The sequence below is a fragment of the Kogia breviceps genome, chromosome 1, assembly GCF_026419965.1.
Source record: "Kogia breviceps isolate mKogBre1 chromosome 1, mKogBre1 haplotype 1, whole genome shotgun sequence".
Lineage (NCBI taxonomy): Eukaryota > Metazoa > Chordata > Mammalia > Artiodactyla > Physeteridae > Kogia > Kogia breviceps.
Window position 1 is genome coordinate 158,796,419 of NC_081310.1, and position 16,648 is coordinate 158,813,066.

The 16,648-nt window shown below is 35.5% G+C and overlaps 1 protein-coding gene across 4 annotated transcripts in view; it reads right to left on the reverse strand.

Annotated features, from left to right (window-relative positions):
- ZFYVE9 (zinc finger FYVE-type containing 9) overlaps positions 1 to 16,648 on the reverse strand; it is a 193,791-nt gene that overhangs the window by 151,992 nt on the left and 25,151 nt on the right. The gene's annotated exons all lie outside the window — the stretch shown is intronic.

A 16,648-nucleotide genomic window follows, 5' to 3' on the forward strand; every position in this document is an offset into this window, starting at 1 on the left:
TATGTTCTCACAGTACATTTATATCAACACTTTTCACATTACATAGTAGCTTCTCCCTTTATAAATCTGTTGCACACGGCTAAGTAATAAACCAATAAAAGGAAACCCTTTTTATTCATCCCTTTATCCCAATACCTCAGCAGAGTGCTTGTCATATAGTAGGTATTAAAAATACATGGGATGATTTCATTAAGTATAGCATATAACACACTCCCATGGCAAGGATTCCAAATAAATAGCTTCTAATTTTATCCCCCTCCTTTTATTTCTACTACATCTGCCTTAGTTTAGGCCCTCATTAGTTATCTCCCAGATTGGTTCAATATAGTTTCCAAACTAATGTCACTGTCTCCTTTGGTCTAGAAAATATATCCTTTCGTAGGCTTACCAAAATAGCTTTCTAAAAGAAAATCAGATCACGTTATTCTTCTGCTTAAAAATCCTTAAATAGCTCCCCTCTCACCTATTTAATGGACGTCTCTCAGGAGGTCACAATGATGGGTGTCACTTGCTACTACATATACTACCCAGACTGATTGTGTTTTCCTAGCTAACTAAATGGATCCCCTTCCTCCTTTCCCCCAAGAATGAAGTGTAGTTTTTAGCATGGCATAGAGATCCCTTCAGAACTTGTTTTCCAACCTGTTCTCCCACTACTTTCCAAAGCTCCAATCATACCAAACTATTAATATTTCTTGTGAGATGCTCTGCCATGCTTCTCTATCATTGCATGTTCTGTACCTACGTTGAACTACTTTTTATTTGCCTAATTTGCGTTACCAAGGTTCAACTCATTCTCAGCTCAGCCTCGGAAGCCTTCCTCAATTCTCTACAGACCGTTTTAAAAGAGTCACCCTATGTTCCTGTCATGCATCTCTCTACTAATGGCAGCAGAGGCCAAATGAACTTACATTATGGGTAATCCTGTTTGTCTTCCCCATTGGACTGTGAGTTCACTGAGATCAGGGCTATGTCTTCATGCTCTTTAACCCAAGGTATAGTACATAGTGTTCAACAAATGTCTCATGAAGAAGTAAATTGAATGAAACTAATAAAGTTCATACTTAAGTAATCAACCTCATGATGAAGATTTCTTCTTCCCTAAGAAATAAATATTGTGAATGTGTGTGTGTTGTAGGAGAGAGGACAGTAAGCAAATACAAGAGAGAAACAAAAAACAGAAATTTTCTAGTAGGAGAGAGAAAAAGTGACAAGGATTTAAATAATTGGAAAATGTTATCATTCAAACACAGGCCCTTTAACATAATAATTACCCTTCTGGAGATTTATCTTAAGGAAATAATTAGATAAATACAAAAGATGTAAAACAAGTTCACTGTTAGATTGATGTTTAAAACAGTAAACAGTGAGAAAAATCTAAATTACAAACGGAAGTATCAATTTACAAAATGGTACAAATGTAAGACTCCATATTTGGGGAAAGACTTAAAAGTCTTTAAAAATATATACACTAAAATATAATAGAGAGTCTCAATAGTGTTTGGGTGGTTTACATTTTAGACAAGCTTACCTATAGTACTAATTTTTCTTAGGATGAATGCATATTATTTGTTAATAAAAGAGAATTGAGCATCCATGAATTTCAATTAATAAAAACCCAAGCTACTTAAATTTTTACTTTCAAATATGAAAACTGAAAAAGGAAGGAAATAGGAAAGACAAGTATTTTAAAAGATTCTCTCCCTGGGGTGTACAAAGATGATTAAAATTTTAATTATAATATGGGGAAAGTGAAAGAAAAATCATCTAAAATTAAGAAACCAGATATTCTTAAAAAATAAACCTATAAGGAAAAATGACAAGAATAAAGATGATATTTAAAATATAAAATACAAGCAATTTATAGGAATCTCTGATGTGGGCTTGTTTACAACAGAAGAGTTTTATTAAGGTAATAATTTCCAAAATCCTGGCCACAGGTTTAAAAAAAGAAAAAGAATAAACTAGAAAATATTCTCAGTTAAATAATGTTTCCGGTCTTGTCTCTAATTAATACTATTCACCACAGAACAAATTCAGTATCTGCTTAGGAAGCAAACTTCTTAATAGCATTTCCACCAAGAAGTATGACAAAGAGTTAAACTCAATATATACAAAATTGCTTCAAAATCCCAAAGTCCTCTTTCTTGGTTTCCTATACTAGTCTGGGCAGGGCTCTCAAGGTAGGTGAGGCAGATTATATTTCCAAAGATGAGGAATTCCCTGGTGGTCCAGTGTTTAAGACTCCATGCTTTCACTGCCAAGGGCCTGTGTTTGATCCCTGGTCAGGGAACTAAGATCCCGCAAGCCATGTAGCACAGCCAAACAAACAAACAAAAAACCCCAAGATGTCTGCTGCAGTACCTCCCATCCCACATGATCTTCTTACGAGAGAGGTAAACTCCATGTCCCCTTCCTCTAAAGCTGGGTAAAACTTCACGACTACTTCAACTAATAGAGCAAAGCAAGAGGAACACAACTTCTAAAACTTGGTCATAAAAGGTAATAGAGCTTCTGCCTGTTTCTCTTGGGACACTCACTCTGAATCCAGTTATCATGCCTGAGAGACCACAGGGAAAGGCTACATGTAGGTGATTTGGCCCATGAACCTTCACAAATGTGAAGGAGCAAACCTCAAGATGACCCTAGCCCCAGCCACTGTGTGACTACAACTTCATGAAGACCCTAACAGAGAACCTCTTAGCTAGTCCAGTCAACCCCTAGAACCACAAGAGAGAATTAAATTGTTGTAAGCCACTATGTTTTGGTGTAAATTATTATATAACAATAGATATATGCAACAGTAGGTTAGTAATTTGATACTCTTCAACCTGATCTTATATAAATAGTCTAGAAAAAAGGGTAAGAACCAGAAGATGAACAGGCAAAAAAGAAGACCCCTGATGGCAGCTTCTCCTCTACTGACTTATTTAGCTCCAGTTCCAAATTTACATACCCCACTCAATAAAACAGCCTTTGGGCTTCTTAGAGTACAGTTTAGGAAACATCTCATTATTCAAACAAGAAGCTAGGTGAGGGAGGGGGTCTTACCTCCTTCTCTAGAAGCTTACCAAAGTTTTCCCCCCAACATATAGTATTCTACTAATAAGAAAAGAGTTCTGGTAAATGCATTTTTTCGTCTCATTAACTTCCCAGGGCCCATTTAGTACTCCTTATGGATTGGCACCCTGGGAATTCATCTATCTAGCCAGTTCCTTAATTAGTCTATGTATCATAATCCACCTGGCTCACCAATCCTAAAACTTAAGTGCCATTCTAGATACTTCCTCTCCTTCTCCCCCACCTCTACATTCACTCTAACACCAAGTATTGCCAATCTTGCCTTTTAAATCTCTCATATCCATCCACTACTCTACATTCCCAGGCCATATCCCACACCACTTACATCTTTCTGTTGCCCAGATTTTTGCAAGAAAACTAACTGGTCTCCCTGCCCCCCATTTTGTGTCTATCTAGACTATTCTCTACACAACTAAAGAACACAAATCTGATTATATTATTTTCATACTTAACACCATTCAATGGTATCCTATTGCCCTTGGGATAAAGTCCATACATCTATAACATGGCTTTGTTGATTTGGTTTCTGCTTACCTCTCTCGTATGAAACCTTCTCTTTATTCTCAAATTCTTGCTCTATGCACTGATCATCCTCATCAACTAAACTTTCAATTCTCAATATTGCTCATCTCCATTCCTCAAAACAGCCCTTCATGCTGATAGGCACTACAATATGGATGAACCTTGAAAACATTATGCTAAGTGAAAGAAGCCAGTCACAAAAGACCACATATTGTATGGTTCTGTTCATATGAAACATCCAGAATAGGCAAATCCTTAGAGACAGAAAGTAGATTAGTGGTTGCCAAGGGCCAGGGAGAGGAGGGAATAGGGAGTGAGTGCTAATGGATATGGTGTTTCTTTCTGGGGTGATGAAAATGTTCTGGAGTTAGGCAGTGGTGATGGTTGCACAACTCTGTGAATATACTTGAATACCACTGAATGTGTACTTTAAAGGAGACAATTTTATGATATGTGAATTATATCTCAATACAACTACTGGGAAAAATCAGGCCTTCACACATTATTATTTAGGCCTGGGATATTCTGCCCCCACCACTATTACTCGACTAATTCTTGCTTATCCTCCTTATCCTACCCTATACATCACATCTTCCTTGAAGCCCTTCTGTTCTAGGTCTAGGACAGGTGCTCCTTCTTTCCATATATCTTTCATTTTCTCTATCATAGCACTTACCAGCTGAATTATGATTTTTTAAACTGTTTGTCTCCTCTTTCCAGGCTCATACTGATGTTTTCCAGAAAAGAGACTACTTCTGACTTATTGATCACTATATCCCGTGTGTGTGTGTGAGTGTGTGTGTGTGTGTGTGTGTGTGTGTGCGTGTGTATGACACAATGCTTGGCACAGAGTAAGTGCTCACTAACCACTTGTGATCCAAAGTAAAATAACTAAAAGACTAACTTTCAAAGTACTTCCACCTGCAAAATTTTTCCATAGAAAGGATCCCCAAAAGTTGTGTTGAGACTGCTAAGGCTCTAATATACTTACTGTTTCAAAGTTTATTAATGCCAACATAAAATTATTAGTTTGCATACTGAAGTTCAAACTTAAACTATGTTTTACCAGGGCTTTCTATCCTAATCACAACTTCAAACAGTTTCTATTAGTTTGATGACTCACCTTTAAAGAAAAAAAAAAAAAAGGTGTGATTCAAGGGTATCTGTAAATACAATGGAATATCTAGAAAAACTGGGATTAGAATTTCAAATCAACAAATACCAATATGTAACAGACTTGCTTCTCTGATGTTTAATCCAAATGAACATTTTTATGAGCATCAGTGGAGTTTGGTGAAAGAACACTAGCACAGGACTCTGGCAAATCCAAGTTTGAATTCATGCTCTAGCATTTAAAAGCTGTTGCTGCTTTGAGGAGGTTAATTAAATAAACCTTTCTGAGTCTCAGTTTCTTTATACTTTGTATGAACACTATACTTCCCAGGATAGTTTTAATAATGAAGAATGTATTTATATAAAGTGCCTTCCTTAGGCTTCCTATTTAAGTGCTCAATAAGTGGTAGCCATTACTATTCATCATCAAAAAGCAATTTGTGTGAAAGAATTAACAAAAGAAAAGCAGAATATGATTTGAACCATAAAGCCAACCAGGGGACTGGTTTGTTTATACAATTAATAATCCATCAGGGCCACTGGTCTTAAGTAATCAATTCAAGTTTGAACAATGAAATGAAACACAGGAACGAAAAAGTAACCTGACTGTTCAACTTTCTGAAGAGGCTAAATATATCTGATCCTATAAAAACATGCTTTGAATACAAACAACCTCACTCACAGTGGCAGAAAAAAGAAATGAGATAATCTTTGAAAAGAGCTTTATTCCTGCAGATCAAGAGCAAAGTACATTAGGAAAGCAAGATGTGGGAAGCTGACATTATTGCTACACCACATTCACAGAGGGTTTCAATTTCCAGGGTATCAATCTGGCATCTTTCACAAACACTGAATTCTCAGTCAAGAGCTATTAGTACCAGGTAGTTGCTTTCTCCTAGTACACACTGAAGAAAAGCAGAGTTGAACAAATATTGGGAAAAGTGATAACAGATGTATCAAATATATGTCTGCACTGAAACCTTCAGAACAGCAACTGATCTGAGATTGGCACTAAAACAAGTAGCATGCGTAATTCTCAAGTCTAGAGTAATAAGACTCAAGACATAAAAACGAATTTGTGTATATATGGAATACTATTCAGATATTCAACATCCCTAAAGTAGCAAATAGATTGTCCATGACTGGAACCACTAATTAACACTATATTAGCCCAAGTCCTTATCTTTAATTTTTAGGTAGTAGATATCTATTGGATTATCTTTGCCAACAGAATTCTAGGATTGCCTGCCTCTTGCTCCATACACACACATAAATTTTTATTGCAAAATAAAACCATATTCTGGGGAACCAATCAACTTAACCAGTTTATTACCTAGTATCCTTATAACACTCCCCTTTTCCTTACATAAGCTCCAACTGGTTGCTTTAACATGCAACAATAATCTTAACAAACATATCCCAACAGATTGATATAAATTGAGACTAATGACATGAAAATCAGAGTTTCAACCTTAATCGCATACCTAAAATTTCAAAGATCAGACACTAGCTCAGATATTCTATGATCTACAGTAGATAATAAACAAGAGATAAATTCATTGGGGGGATGGTCTTATTTTTCAGATCACTTTAGGTAGCAGATTGACCAGGAGATATAATTTGTACAGCACAAATTGTATGTACCAAAAGTAATACGAGTTTGTGTAAAGCAGGGTTATGACTCACCATTAATCTAGTCACTACAAGTGATATATTGGTACAAACTACCAACTAATGAAAAACTAGCCAAAAATAAAATTGTGTACCTTAATACCTGCAGTAAAAATAGATACTGTGCTTGCTCCTGTCTTGACAACTTGGGGAGGTGGAGGGGGGCATTTAGAGCACTGTGTCTTACTTTTAACAATGTCAAATTTAAGAAGAGCAAAACCTGAATTGTATCAGCCAAAGCTTGAGATAACTGAGTTGGATGAAACAAGTCCATGCTCAAATTACTTGTACTATGAACACTACAATGTTATTTATTAATAACAATCCAAAGAAAATCTCTAACTATAGGTGCTCTCACAGTTCTATCTTTGGCTCCCTTTTCTTCTAAAGTCTTCAAACACCATTTCCATGTGAATTACTCTCAGATTTCTCTAACCCTCACCTCTCACTCAAATTCCAGGGCCACAGCTTAACCTACCTGATATACAATACTTCTCTATTTAGATATTCCACTATACCTCGAATTTGAGACAGTTAACCCTTCACATTCAAGAGGACTATCTTCTGTTGGTTTTTTTTTTTTTTTTTGACCATGCTGTGTGGCATGCAGGATCTTAGTTCCCCGACCAGGGAGCAAACCTGTGTCCCCTGCATTGCGAGCACAGAGTCTTGACCACTGGACCACCAGGGAAGTCCCAAGAGGACTATTTTCTCAAAAGAGTTGTCTACTCTCAATGTCTCCCCTTCACCTCCCATGCATGCTCCACTCTTTTCTGGCTTCTTTCCCCATCTTAGCAACATTCAGTTATAGAAGATCACATCCTCCTTCTTTATGAAACTATTCTTCCTTGACTTACTTATGTGACACTAAAATTTCTGATTTTCTCCTACTTCTTTGGCTTATCCCTCTCACTTTCATCCCTGACTCCTTTGCCCTTACCTGATCTTTTTTTTTTTTTTTAATTTATTTTGGCTGCTCTGGATCTTCATTGCGGCTCACAGGCTCTCTAGTTGTGGCACACAGGCTCTAGAGCTCAAGGGCTCAGTAGCTGCAGCGTGTGGGCTTAGTTGCGGTATATGGGATCTTAGTTCCCCAACCTGTGATCAAACCCGGGGCCCCTGCATTGGGAGCACAGTCTTAACCACTGAACCACCAGGGAAGTCCCTAGCCAATCTTAAATGTTGAAATTCCTCAAAGTTCTGTACTTAGTTCTCTTCTTTCTTTATATTCTTTTCCAAGGGAATTCTATCTACTACCATTGCCTCAAACACTACCTGTTAACAAGTCCTAATTTCCTTTTCTCTACTTCAGACCTCTTTCTGGGTTCTAAACCTATATATATATATATATATATATACACACACAGTGCCTATTGAATGTCTCTGTGTCTCAAAGATATCTCAAATTCAATATGTACATCTACTCTCATAATAAGCAATGCCATTTCTTCTCTGTTCCCTATATCATTAACTATCCAGATGCTCATGATATAGTCATTCTCTATCCCTCCCTCTCCATAATGGTCATCATCAACATTCAGTCATGTCCTAAAATTGATAAAAATCCATTTTCTCTGTCTACAACCACGACTTTGGTCCAAGCCACTATTATACCATATCTGGATCACAGAAATAATCTCTTCAATGATCTCCTCATAGTACTTTTGTCATCTCCCCCAGTCCTTTTTCACTCAGCAGTTAAAGCAACCTTTAAAAAGAACTAATTAGGGGTCAACAAAGAAATCAAAAGAGAACTTTAAAAATACTTTAAGACAAATGAAAATGGCAATAAAACATATCAAAATTTATGGGATGCAGCAAAAACAGTTCTAAGAGGGAAGTTCATAGCAATAAATGCCTACCTCAAGAAATAAGAAAAATCTCAAATAAACAACCTAACTTTACACCTAAAGGAACTAGAAAACGAAGAACAGACATAGCCCATAGTTAGTAAAACGAAGGAAATAACAAAGATCAGAGTGAAAATAAGTAAAACAGACACTAAAAGACAATAGAAAAGATCAATGAAACTAAAGCTGGGTCTTTGAAAAGATAAACAGAACTGACAAACCTTAAGTGCACTCACCAAGAAAAAAAGAAGACTCAAATAAATAGAATCAGAAATGAAAGAGGAGACATTACAAAATACCACAGAAATAGAAAGGATCAAAAGAGTCTACTATAAACAATTATACACCAACAAATCAGACAACCTAGAAAAAAATGGACGAATTCCTAGAAACATACGACCTTACAAGACTAAACCATGAAGAAATAGAAAATCCAAATAGACTGATTACTAGTAAGAAGATTAAATCAGTAATGAAAAACCTCCCAACAAAAGTCCAGTGTCAGCCACATTTAAAGAAGAATTAATACCAATCCTTCTCAAAGTCTGAAAAAATAGAAGGGAACATTTCCAAATGCATTTTATGAGACCAGCATTACCCTGATACCAAAACCAGACCACACACCAGAAGAAAAGAAAATTATAGACCAACATCCCTGATAAACACAAATGCAAAACTCCTCAACAAAATATTAGCAAATCAAATTCAACAATACATTAAAACGATCATACACTATGATTAACTTGTATTTATTCCAGGGACGCAAGGATGATTCAACAACTGCAAATCAATGTGATGTACCATGTTAGCAAAACGAAGGATAAAAATCATATGATCATCTCAATAGATGCAGAAAAGCATCTGGCAAAATTCATCACCCATTCATAATAAAAATTATCAGAAAAGTGGGTATAGAGGGAAAGTATCTCAACATAATAAAGGCCACATATAACAAGTACATAGCTAATATCGTACTCAATGCTGAAAAACTGAAAGCTTTTCCTTTAAGATCAGGAACAAGACGAAGATGTCCACTCTCACCACTTTTACTCAACACAGTATTGGAAAGCCTAGCCAGAGCAATCAGGCAATAAAAAGTAATGAAAGGCATCCAAATTGGAAAGGAAGAAATAAAACTGTCACTATTTGCAGATGGCATGACATTATATATAGGAAACCCTAAAGACTTCACCAAAAACTGTATTGCATGTTTGAAAGTTGTTAAGACAGCAGATCTTAAAAGTCCTTAATCAAAACGAAAAAAATTTTTCTAACTATACATGGTGATGGATGTTAACTAGACTTATTGTGGTGATCATTCCACACTAGTATATACAAATATCAAATAATTATGCTGTATACCTGAAACTAACAGAATGTTATATGTCAATAATACCTCAATTTAAAAATTTTAATCAAGTGATTCTTCAACTTGAAAGTCTTCAATTGTTTTCCATTGCACTTAAAATAATATCAAAACTCCTTACTCTGACCTTGTAAGGTCCTGCAAAATTTAACCCCTGCCTAACTCTCCAGCTTATTCTTTTGCCACTTTCCCTTCCATTTACTTCTCTCCATCCACAATGACATCTTCCCATTCCTCAAGAGTATCATGTTCTTTCCACCTCTGGTTCTTTCTCGATGCTGTCCGCTCTCCTTGCATTGTTGTTTCCCACTCATTTCTTATGACTCTCTCCTCCTGGCTAATACAAACTCACTCAACCTTCAGGGGATTGAACTGAATTTAATTGATTAAATCTCAATTCCACAAGGAAGACCTCCTTTGACCTCTCAGACTAGGCTTCCCGCATAGTTCTCTTATAACCCTATAATTATTTTTGTAACATTGTGAAATATCAGCTATATGAGGATAGGTTCCATGACTATTTTGTTCACCAAAGAATTGACAGCATTTAACATAGCACATAGCAGGCTGTAAATAAATATTTGTTCTATGAATATATGCTGTGATTTTGTAAATTCACAAATTAATAAATATAACTACAACATTTAACTTCTAGTAAATGCTGTACAATTATTAGTCAATCCTCCCAGGCTTCATTGATGTTTATGATGACCTTCAATTTACCCATTAATAACTTTCTGATCTTTACTCTCTTGATTTCTCTAGAATTTCCATCAAGACTCCTTAAAAGAACTACTGTAAATTTTGCACTTCAACATCTAGCACACTCAAAATATGGTGGTAGAACACTCACAGGCTGAGAGCCTTTGCAACATGGTGTATGGTAAGGTTCAGTGGCCAACAGTGTGTAGTACTATCAGCCAAGCTAGAGCTCAATGACTGAGAGTGTATGTGAGCATCTAGAATGCGGACAAATGTAAGAATATACTGAAATAGATTGTTTCATATATCCTTGAATGCCATTGTATTTGACAAAAACTTCCGTAAAATAGTTAATAAATCACACTCTGTATGTTTATTTATTTGGGAGGGGAGAATAATAGTAATATTATTTATTGTCCACTTACTATGTACCAGACCTCATTCCAAGGGCTTTAGAGATATTAAACCCTTAATTCTCTTAAGAACCCTAAATAGTAGGTATAGAATTAAGTCCTCCAGAATGTACATATACAAGAAGGTAGAGATTTTGTCTTAATCCTCCTTGTTTTATCACTGGCATACAGTAAGCACTCAAATATTTGTTGGATGAATAATAAGGAAATGGAGGCAAAAAGAAGGTAAGTAACTTGTACAAAGTCACACACAGTAGCAAAACCAGGATTTGAACCCAGGCATTCTGGTTTCACATCTCAGACTCTTAACCTCTAGGTATGTATACGTTTGGAAACAACATTCCTCTTTCACTTCTACTCTTTGGCATTCAGAAGTACTTGCAGTATAAAAATGCTCCTATGAGCTATAAGTTGTCCTTACTCTTTTTGCTAATAAAAGAAAGAGAAAGAGAAACTCTAGTTTAATAACATCTGAACATTAGACTACAGTATTTCTGAATTTATTATGCTCCCACTACAGACAACAGTACTGAGAAAAGAGCAGGGGAAGAAATATAGATCAACAGGTTACTATAATGGACTTTTTAAATATACACATGCCTACTGTTATAGTATGTTCATACATATGTTATTTAATGTAGCATTATAAGCAATCAGCACTACAGAGAAGTGCTGTGTGAATAGATGTGCCACAGTCTTTTTAAATAGCTGAATAGCATTCCATTATATTATATGGATGTATTATCAATACAATTTAACTCTCATCCCTATTAACAGACATCTAGATTCTCTCCATATTTTTATACCTATACACAATATAATGAATATCCTTATACACATATCTTTATACTTTAATATACAATAAATCCCTAAAAGTGGAATTTAAGACAAAAGTATTATACATTTTAAATTTTAATAAATGTTGCCAAAATTTCCACCAAACATGCTGTGCTTTTTTCTATTTCCTCCAAGAGTATGTAAAATTTTTTGTCATTACTATTATCAATCTTTGCCAATCTCACAGGTAGTAAACGGGACCTGATATTCTAATTTGTATTTTTAATTAGGAGTAAAAGCTGAACATCTATTTATCTTTCATATGCCTACTGGCCTTTCTACAAATTGCCTATAAATATCCTTTATATATATATATATATATATATATATATATATATATATATCATGTTTAGAATCTTCATTCCAGTTTAATGTCTGTTCTTTTTTTTTCTATATGGAAATCATCCATTTTTCTGTAATCAAATTCATCAGTCTCCATTATGGCTTTTACATTTCATATCATGCTTAGAAAAGCCTTCCTCCTTCCAATATTATAAAAATATTCACCCATGTTTTCTCTGGTATTTTCATGGTTATTTTTGTTTATTTTACTCTTTCATCATCTAGAATCTATTTTGGTAGGAAAAGTTCTGTAACTTGCTTTTCTCATTCAATAGTATATCCTAGATACCTTTCCAGATCAAATACTTCATTTATTTTAACTGTGCATAGAGAATTCTGAAATATACCTATATCGTAGTTTTATTTAGTCATTTAATAATTATATAAGGCTATACATTAGTTATATTATTAGTTACTTATAGCACTGATGAACACTTACATTTTCTCTTATTTTTCTGCAAGTACCAAGAATGTGGCCATGTACAATACATGCCTCCTTATATAAATTTTTTTAAGATACACATTAAGAAATAGAATTATTGAGTCATTAGTATGTGTTTTTTGATATCGATAAATTACCCTCCAAAAATGATGTGGCTAATACATTTTTTAAAATTAATTAATTTATTTTTATTAATTTATTTATCTTTGGCTGCGTTGGGTCTTAGTTGTGGCACGCGGGATCTTTTGTTGCAGCACATGAGCTTCTCTCTAGTTGTGGTGCGTGGGCTCAGTAGCTGCAGTGCATAGGCTTAGTTGCCCCGCAGCACGTGGGATCTTAGTTCCCCAACCGGGGATCGAACCTGCATCCCCTGCATTGGAAGGCGGATTCTTAACCACTGGACCACCAGGGAAGTCCCATAAACATTTTCATTTTAAGAATCCATTCAACAAATATTTAAGTGCTTTCTTTGTGGTAGACACTTCTAGAGGCTGAGCATTATGATGACCAATCCAGACAAAGGCACCACTTTGGTGACTAAGAGTGCAGGCTCTAGAGACAGGTTGTCTGAGTTCAAATTTGGGCTCAATAAGTACCAGATGTCTAACCTTGGACAAGTAACGCTATCCCTGTACCTCAAGTACCTTATCAATAAAACAATAGTAATAATAGTACCTACCTCACTAGGACTGTTGTAAAGACTGTTTTTGCCTGCCACAGAGAAAGTACTCAATAAAGTTTTCTTATCATTATTACTTAAATTTGCTCTTATCAACTTTTATTTTTGCTAATGAGAGAGGTAAAAACACTATTTCAATATTTAATTACCATTTCATTACTAGAAAGACTGACATATTTTTTCCTTTTTTATTTCCTATTCTGTGATCTCCTGTTCAAATACTTCGTCCATTTTTTTCTATTGTGATGTTTTGTACTTTTTAAAATGTGACTGCTAAACGTGATGCAAATATTTTCTAGCGTGACACCTAAGTTCTGACCCATTAGCTATCGAGTTCTATTTCTGGCCAAGTCACAAGAATACCACTGACTACTATTTTGCTAAGAGAATTTCATATCCTGCTCTCTACTTTAAAAGGTTTCCAATTACTTAGACTTAGGGGAAGGAGGTAAGGAAATACTCTCCAGGTGATGGAAGTATAAGCTAAAGGTATAGGGATAGTTTCTATCTCATCCACTCTTGTCTCCTTAACACGTGCTACAGGGTCTGACATAATAAACTTTGGATGAACAAGTATTGTTTGAATGAATACAAAATCTCCTTACAAGGTTACAAGCTCCTTGTGGGCAAGGATGGTGTCATACCCATGTTGGTATCACTCCCACAATGCGTAACAGTGCTTTTACACAGAGGAAGCACTCAAATGTTTTTACTGAAAAGATTGCTATCTCTGTACTTGCACAAAGGCAGCTGAGGTAATCAATGCAAAATAAGCAATCCCTTCCTCATATAAAGATTACACTCTGATTTGTAGCTGCAGATAGCTCTGTATGGAGTCCCATGTTGTTTGGGTCACTTCGTCTTAAATTCACTGCCTGTTTCAAGCCTTTGTTCTAGTAAAAAAAATGTCCCTGGCAGTTATTGTGCCATGAGTCCATGCAGGTGCTGCTGAGACCATGTCTGTGCAATGTTTCTCATGTTTTAGTCTCCCTCCAAAGCATTCTTTCTCAATGTGTTATTTAGGAATAAATCCATTCCAGCACACTAGACACAGTTGTTTAGGCCTCCTGATTCCTCTTCCCACATGACCTGCCTGGTAGAGCTCTGCTTTGCTAAGTACTGCTAGACTGGTTACTTTCCAGAATATCACTCTTGGTGATATAGGTTTGTAGTTTCATGTGAAATAGTGAGACAATGTGGCATAATGGAAGAAGTGCAGGATCCTTGGAGCCAGATTGCCTGAGTTTGCATACTAACTCAGCCATTTACTAACTATATGACCTAAATATCCCTAAGTCTCAGTTTTCTTATTTTCAAATGGGAATAACAGCACTACTATCTAACCCACCTGCGTCAGAAGGCTGCAATAAGAGTTATAAAATTAGATTAAAATGCAGAAATATTTTATAAAGTATTCTACAAATATATGTTACTACTATATGAAATAGGGCTCAAAGATTCAGTAAAAGGACTCCACCAGACAATTCACTTCATGAGAGCAAGGATCATGTCTGACTGGGTCATGGCTGCATCTCCAAAGCCTGGCATATTTGTTGAATGAAAGACTAAAAGAATGACAGAAAATGAAAAGAGCACTCACCAGTGACCTTCATCAAAATAATAAATCTCTGAGTTTCAATTTGCTTATTGTAAAGTGAGAATAATACCACCCATGTCAAAAGATTGCTATGAGGATTAAAAAGAAATAATATCAATATAATATAATATAATGGATACTTCTCTATTTCCTTCTTCCTCTAAAGCCAGATATAGTTTAGGACTTAGCTGTATAAAAGGTAGATGTTAATAGTTTAATAATTGGTACTGACTCAACTTATTCTAGGGACAGTCAAGGAACATTACACTATCATCTGCCCTTTAATCTCAGTAAAAATTAACACTGTCTAGTCAGAGAAAGATAAATATATGGAATCATATATGGAATCTAAAGAAATGAAATATATGAACTTATTAGACTCACAGAGGTAGAAAACAAATTTATGGTTACCAAAGGGGTAAGGGGGGGAGGGATAAATTAGGAGTTTGGGATTAACAGCTACACACTACTATATATAAAACAGATAAACAACAAGGACCTACTGTATAGCACAGGGAACTATATTCAATATCTTGTATTAACCCATAATGGAGAGAATCTGAAAATATACATATACACACACACGTATATATGAAACTGAATCACTTTGCTGCACACCTAAAACTAACATAACGTTGTAAATCAACTATACTTTAATAAGTTGTTTTGAAAAAAGAAGAAAAAAATCAGTACTGGCAAAGTCATTATTAAATACTTTATCTTTGCCATGTTTAAACTGCTGCAGTTCACCGACTCACATACACATAAACCTTTAAAATGAACCACTGCCCTAGTGAAGTTAAGTCTTCTCAGAGACAAGTCCATCATTATGTAACCTAGACAAAATAACTTACTACTAGTCAAAATCATTTAAGCAGGAAAGCCATATCAAAACAAATTCTAACTATTGGTCACAGCACATAAAATGGAACAATGTTTTATTGAGATATCAATAGTGTTCACATACATAAGCATCCGACCCATATTATGCATCAGAATTAAAGCTAAAGTACCTAACAACAGAGCACAAAAATATATGAAGCATAAACTGACAGAACTGAAGTGAGAAATAGACAATTCAACAATAATAGCTGTATGCTTCACTACCCAACTTTCAATTATGAATAAAACAACTAGGGAGAAGATTAGCAAGGAAACAGAAAATGTGAACATTGTATGCCATCTAGACCTAACAGACATCTACAGAACACTCCATCCAACAATAGAGGGATATACATTCTTCCCAAGTGCACATGATTAGGAGAGACCTTATGTTAAGCCATAAAACAAGCCTCAATACATTTAAAAAGGACTGAAACCATACAAAGTATGTTTTCTTACCACAATGGAATAAAATTAGAAATCAGTAACAGAAGGAAATTCAAAAATATGTGGAAATTAAACAACACACTAAAATAACCAACATGTCAAATAATAAATCACAAGGAAAATTAGATAATACTTTGATGAAATGAAAATACTCTAAGAATGCAAACACAACATACCAAAACTTATGGGACGCAGTGAAAGCAATGCTTACAGGAAGACCTAAAGCTATAAACACTTACAGTACTTTTTAAAAAGTAAAATCACATATAATAACTCTCTACCTTCAGAAACTAAAAAAAAGAGGAGCAAACTAAACCCAAAGCAAGCAGAAGGAAGGAAATATCAAAAATAAAGATTATGAAACGAAGCATGACCCTGTGGGGCCCTCCTGGGTACAAACCTTTTCTGCATCCCTCATTTCTTGTTTGTAGGAAATAGGTTTCATTCAGCCTCCTTGGCCTTCCCTGAGTTCCAAAGAGCAAATTCAAACAGCTGCATATCAGGGAAGGGAGGGAATGCAGAAGGAGGAGGAGCAGCCAAGAAACAATAGTGCAGCTCTGGGGCAGGGTCCTGGTTCCTCCTCAAGGAATATACATAACAAAGCCTTTGAGTTCTTCTGTAGGAACTAAAGCCCCCACCCAGGTGGAAGATGGTAACTTCAAGCTAAGCACAAGGTTCCTGGAACACCACTCTGTTACCTCACC